Consider the following 6,976-nt stretch of genomic DNA (forward strand, 5'->3'; position numbering starts at 1 on the left):
GAGGTATAAGATTAATTTTAGCAGCTGGGTGGGCTGCTTTTGAGGATTGATGTTGATGGTTGAGATTGAAATGGGTGTGCGGTTGTGTCCTTGTTGGGGGGTTGCCTACGTATTCGCATGTTTGCGAAATCAAACCTGATCGTAGTTCTGAGCTGGTTATTAAGGATTGAAAATTGGAAAGGGTTGTGAAAGGAATATGAGCGGTTGTGCCCTTGTAATAGGACTGCCTACGTATTCGCGTGTTTGCGAAATTAAACCAGATCGTAGTTCTGAGTTGTGTGTGCAATGGGTTGCAAATTGAAGGTGTGAAAATTGAATGTGTGTGGGGGTGTGGTTGTGTCCTACGTATTCGCGTGTTTGCGAAATCAAACCATATCGTAGTTCTAAGTGTGTGCCTAAGCGATATGTTAGGACCTTGAAGTGATTTTGAGGTGTATGGTTCTGTCCTTGAAGGACTGCCTACGTATTCACGTGAAGTGAAATCAAACCAGATTGTAGTTCTGAACTGTGTGCCTAAGCGAGTTGGTAGGGCCTTAAAGTGTGAGGGTCACGACGGTAAATTCCGTTTGGTGACTCGAGAAATTGATTTGAGATAATTCCCCTCGATCATGAATCGAAGAGGTGTAATTTGTAAAAATGTTCCTTATCATGTGAGCACACTAAAAAGTAGACCCTAAGGGTAGATTGGGTTTGTCCCGTTCTCAGTAGCAAACGTTCGAGTCCTCCGTATCTGGGTCAGGGTGAAAATGGCTTCGACATTATGGAGTGTGGAGCTTGGTAATAATGGTTTGTTTGACAGATAAAAATCTGGAGTTGAGCGTCACGACGGAAAATTCCGTTTTGTGACTCGAAGGTTGATTGGAGATAAATATCTCTTGATCATGAATCGAAGAGGTGTAAATTGTGAAAATGTTTGTTATCATTTGAGCACACTAAAAAGTGGAATCTAAGGGTAGATTAGGTATGTCCCGTTATCGATAACAAAGCATTCGAGGACTCCGTGGGGATTGTGGTGAAAAATGGCTTCAACATTAGGGAATGTGCAGCTTGGTAATAATGGGTTTGCTTAACAGATAAAAAATCTGGAGCAAGAATTTTGTGGTGTTTAGGCCGATGGGTAAGGCTTGTAGTGTGGTGCGGAATGGGGTCTTTGGCTTGATGTGGCCTGAGCACGAAATGGTTGGTAAATAACCTGGGATCAGATTTCCATGTCTGGACCTTAAAGGTTAAGCTGTGATATTACGAGCTTGAGGGGGAATCCTCAGAAGCCTAGATAGGTCTCCTTATAACAGTGTCTAGAAGGACTTAAGGGTGAAGCAGTGTTGGTTGTGATCTTGAGGTAAATCCCCATGATCTTAGATAGGTCTCCCTGTAACAGCCTGTAGGAGGACTTAGGGGTGAAGGAGTTTTGGTTGAGGTTTTAGTGTTTGGTGTTTTGGACGACTTGGTCCGGGATTTGGTGTGTTGGACTCGTTGGTCCTGGGATTTGGACTTGTTGGTCCTGGACTTGGTATATTGTACTCACTTGTCCAGGATTTTGTGTGTTAGATAATTTCTTTGGATTTTGGCCTTTTTGGAAAAAGGGTTTCAATCTTGTTTTGGTTTGATTTTGGCTTGGGTCTTGGCCGTGACGTTGGGTGAGTAGCCTTTGGCTTTAGTTTTTTTGCTTTGAGTGAATTGATTTCGGCTTTGGTTTTTGCTTTGGCCTTGAACTGAATTGCTTTTGGCTTTGGTTTTTGCTTTGGCCTTGAGCTTTTGCTTTTGGTGAATGGATATTGGCTTGGGCTTTTGACTTTGGCCTTTCGCTTTGACTTTGGGTGGATGACTATTAGCTTGGGTTTTGATTTTGGCCTTGAGCTTTGACTCTTGGTGAATGGCTATCGGCTTGGGCCTTTGATTTTGGCCTTTCGCTTTGGCTTTTGATTTATTGGTTCTTTGTCGTCCTTCGTTCGAGGCAGGTAAAGGTGCAGACGGGGATGTACCCGTTGGTGAGAGGTTGATTCTTAGTCTTGGGATGTTTTTGTGGGGAATGGGCTTGCCTTCCGTCATGGATCATGAACAAGGAGATGTTCTGGTTTGTTATGTAGGTTCGTCGTAGGATCCCTTTGATAGAAGCTCGTTCTAAATCGGGTGCTATTGAAAGGTTTCTATTGCCAGACATGGAATAGGTAAAGAAGATGGACACGGAGTTTCGAGTCCTCTGCTTACTCGGCACGGAACGTCACTCGAGTGAACTCACATTGAATTGGAACATGTTGTTTGTTTTAAATCAATTCTCAAATCAATTCTCGTTGTCAACAGGAAATGGTAAAGAGGAGAATATATGATAGCTCAAAATTGTGCTTTTATTTAGATAAATAAGATGTTAGCACAGACTCGATGGATATATGTGACTCATGGGGAGAGCCCCCAGTTGTCATTTAGGAATAAAAGGACAGACGCTAGGATAGATATGAGAAAGCCTAAGACTCGGGCTCGAACTCGGACTCAATCGTAGATACGGACTCCTAATCATCATGTTCCTCCTCGAAGGTCTCTTTCGCAGCATCCAGTGGCTTGAATGTCTGGTCTTGAGCATTGACCCACTTGAGCACTTCACTCTCGTTGTTGGGGATGATACGAGGATAAAAGTCCATGAGACTTTCATCTCCTTGCAAAATGAGATGACCATTAGGGTTGTTTTTATCACTTGGTTGGCATAGTGAAAGCTATCAGTACATGCTTGTCGATCATATTTTGAATAACATGTTTCAGTTTGAAGCATGTTTCAGTGTCATGTCCTTTTCCTTGATGATATTGGCAATAGGTACTGCCGTCCCATAAATGGGTTTTCCTGCTTTCAGACGGGTCCGTAGTGGGCCCGACTGGTTGTAGCTTCCCTTCAGTCATAAGCTTTTAGAGAGCTGCGGCATAGGTTGTGTTGAGGTTGGTGAATGTCCTTTGAGAACGTTCAACCTTGCTGTTTGACTCGAGACATCCAGGAGGATTGTCTTGACTGAGAGGTGCAATTATGATTTTGCCAGCCTCGATCATATCTTGAATGGCATTCTTCAGTTTGAAACAGGTTTCGGTGTCATGGCCCTTGCCTTGTGATGTGACCATAATTAGAGCATATTTAGTCCCCGAAATAGCCTTGTTCCCATGCTTTTTAGTGCATATTTGGGTCATTTATTGTCTTTAGTCCTTTGTTTTGCATATTCTTTTAGGTTTTGTTTCCTTGGTAGGAAAGGAGTGCAAACCTTGCATTTTCATGGCCAAATGAAGCTAAATTGATTAAATTCAATGACCAAGCATCTAAGTGAAGACAAGACTAGAAGGCCTTTGTACATACTATAGTAGATGGGCAATGATGAGAAAAGATCATTGCATCCCCGAGGAAATTCTCAAGGATTTTATGAAGAGAAAGGAAGAAAAGAAGAAAGGAAAAAGCTGTAAGACAATCCGAGCGGATTGCCCACAATCCGCCCGTCCAGCAAGGGCAATCCGAGGGTCTTCCCTAGCTGGACGCCCGTCCAGAACCACCACAATCCGCCCGTCCACCCCAACAATCCGCTCGTCCAAAACACCCACAATCCGCCCGTCCCGTACCCTGGACGCTCGGATTGCGTGTCAACCATTTCGTCTTCTACTCATTCAAGAAAGGATGCGCATATTTTTCTAAGACCGGCAAAAAGGAGACCGGAGACTTCCTTGAAACCGGCGATTTCTCAAGGACTTAATCGTCATTTAAGCCCATAGTAAACCCTAATTCCTGTAACTAATCCCCACTATAAATACCCCATTAGGCTAATTAGATTATCATGTTCTTCTTAGCAATCTCTAGGGTAGTTTATATCAATTAAATCTCTCTTTAATCTTGTAATCAACATTTAATCAAGTTTTAATACAAATTTCATTTCCTTAATCTCTCTTTGGTTCATATTTCATTTTGGGTAATTGAAGATTATTTGGGTTATTATTGGGAGATTGACAACCTTCCAATCAATCATCAAGTACTTCTATTATTCTTTGCTTTATTATTGGAATCATTAGTAGGTATAATTCTCTTAATCCCTTTTTAATTATTGTTAATTATCTTCATTTATTCATCATGTTTCACTTTGTTGGTATGATTGACAACCTTGCTAGCATTTTCAACATGATAATGAGTGAGTAGTTTCCTTAGCTAGGGTTAATGTGTAATTAGGGGAAACCAACATGGGGGATGATTCATGCTTAAATTAATATGTTTTCATAGTTTATTCGCTTGCTTGTTGTGATCTCAACTTATGCACATGTTATGTTTGATGAAATGCGAGCTTATGAATCCTTGCATTTTTACCCATCACCTATCTTTTCAATGAGACTTGTAAGACATAAACCAACTCGAGTCTCATTAGACCATGTATATAGTTGAGTAGGGAAGATTAAGTCGACTTGTAGGTGTTGTACAATCTAATCGATTCGGCTCCGGAACCCAAACTTTCCTAGGATTGTAAGATATAAACCAACTCGATCCATCACAACAATAATTGCTTGCTTATAATTTGAGAATATGTTTGTATGATCAATTCCCATGAATCCCTTATGACCCCATGACACCCTAGTGCCTTTTATCAATTGTTTACATCCCTTTTTAATCATTTTGCTTGTTTACTTTTATTGCTATTTTAGTCTAGTGATCTTCTATTTCAAACCCCAAATTGTGACACCCCTAGACACCACTAGTTGCAATTGAAAATCTCATCTCAATTCCCGTCGCTTGGGATCCGACCTTTACTTGCCTCTTTACTAATTGTAGAGTTGTTTGTGGAGTTATAAATTGTGTTTTGGTCTAGGTGCTCCTAACGACAAGTACCGAAAGCTAAACCCTCCTAAGGGAACACGACCAAAAATGGCGCCGTTGCCGGGGACGGTGTTAACTTGATTTAGATTTTCTTATATTGTTATTAATTGTGTCTTTATTTGCCTTGGGGAAGTAAAACTCCTCAAGGTTTGTTCTAATTATTTTCGAGTTGTTTGATATTTTGCATGTCTAGAAGATCACAAGGTAACTTGTTACCCTTTGATCACGAAATTGAAAGGACTTTGACAAACAATAGAAGACTTGCTAGAAGAACTTTGAGAGGTATTGGTGAGGTTGTAGATATTCAACCAAACACTATTGAGTTCATCAACCCTTTTTCAAGAGATGGTGAGGAGAACCCAACACAAAATCCAACACAAAATCAACCCACAATGCCTAAATTTTCATCACATTCCGTACCCACCGAGGAGAACCTACCCAATGGTACTCCCACACCACAACATTTAACCGGAAATTTCATTGCCAAATCCGCATTTATCTAATTAGTCGAAAGAAGCCAATTTGGGGGGATGCCTAGTGAAGACCCTTACTCTCACATGGAGACTTTTTGCGACTATTGTGTTGCAATTTCTCAAACCGGTGTAACTCAAGACCAAATTCGATGGGTCTTATTTCCTTTTTCTCTAATTGACACCGCAAAACAATGGTTGAAAGGCTTTGATAAGGCTACTCTCAGAATTGATTCTTGGAAGAAATTGACTCTAGCTTTCTACAAAAAGTTCTATCCACCGGAAAAGACTAACATGCTGAGAGCTCAGATTACGGGCTTTAAGCAAAGAGATGAAGAATCTTTTTATGAAGCTTGGGAGCGATTTAAGGGAATTTGTCGCTCATGTCCTCATCATAGACTTAGCGAGTGGTTCTTGGTACAACAATTTTGGAACGGGCTTTATGAAGACTCAAGAAACATTCTCAACATGGGATCAAATGGAATGTTCACCGAAGTTGACGACAATCAAACTTGGAACAAGATTGAGGAAATGGCGCTCCATAATTCACAATATAGTAGACCTCGCAAGGCTACTAGAGGAGGAAAGCATGAAGTGGACTCTACTACTCAATTGGGTGCTCAACTTAGTGCTCACATTGATACCATCAATTTGAAGTTCGAAAAATCTATGGCTACACTTGAAGAAGCCTCAAAATCACCAAAGCAACATGTTAATGCCATGACGACATCTTCATCAATCCCAAGTGGAATATGTGAGAATTGTGGAACTTTGAGACATGACCAAAGTGAATGTAGGGGAACAAATGAACAAGTGAATGCTTTTGAAGCATACAAGAGTGGTACCCCTTATTCCAATTATTACAATGAAAACACCAAATTCCACCCAAATCTCTCATACAAAAGCCAAAATGTTCAAAACCCTCAACCAACGTACACCTCACCTCCCATGAGAAACCAAAATCAAAGACTCTTCTACAACCAAAACCAAGGTTACCAAAATCAAACTTCATACAATCAACAAAATGACCAAGGTTTTGATGTTCAAAAAGCGGTCCTCCAAATGCAAAAGAATCAACAAGAGTTTTTCACTCAAATGCAAAAGGATAGTCAAGCAAAGGAAATCACCATCAACAACATCCTAGCCCACACCAAAATGTTGGAAACCCAATTGACTCAACTAGCATCTTCAAGCTCACAAAGACAAAAGGGGCAATTACCACCTCAAAGTAATCCCCCAAGACATGAAACGGTTAGTGCCATTCACTTGAGAAGTGATACTAGGTATGAAGCACCGGAGAAGAAAGTTGAGGATGAAGTTGTGGAAGCTAGTGACAAAGAAGAAGTTGTGCAAAACTCCAAGGATGGCGAACCATCAAAAGAATAAATTTAAAAGAAAAATGAAGACAAGGCCAAGGGGAAGGAGCCCATTGTGATTAGAGTTCCTTTTCCGAGTCGTCAAGCCAAGCCCAAATTTGATGACCAACTTGGAAATTTTTTGGAAATTGTGAAGAATTTGGAAGTCTCAATTCCTTTCACAGAATTAATCAATCACATGCCGGCCTATGCAAAGTACATGAAAGACATCCTCACGAAGAAGAAGTCGATCCGGAAGCTTGAGAATATCGCCTTCACTAAGGTGAGTAGTGCAATACTTCAAGGGAGTTCACCTCCAAAACTTA

General features: G+C 40.8%; 1 non-coding gene across 1 annotated transcript; it reads right to left on the bottom strand.

Moving 5' to 3' along the window:
- Window positions 1–5,589: 5,589 nt before the first annotated feature.
- LOC141593906 (small nucleolar RNA R71) lies at window positions 5,590–5,696 on the bottom strand. Its single transcript, XR_012521961.1, has one exon. It is a non-coding gene; the product is annotated as a small nucleolar RNA R71 (small nucleolar RNA).
- Window positions 5,697–6,976: the final 1,280 nt, after the last annotated feature.

Source organism: Silene latifolia, chromosome 7, assembly GCF_048544455.1.
Source record: "Silene latifolia isolate original U9 population chromosome 7, ASM4854445v1, whole genome shotgun sequence".
Taxonomy (NCBI): Eukaryota; Viridiplantae; Streptophyta; class Magnoliopsida; order Caryophyllales; family Caryophyllaceae; genus Silene; species Silene latifolia.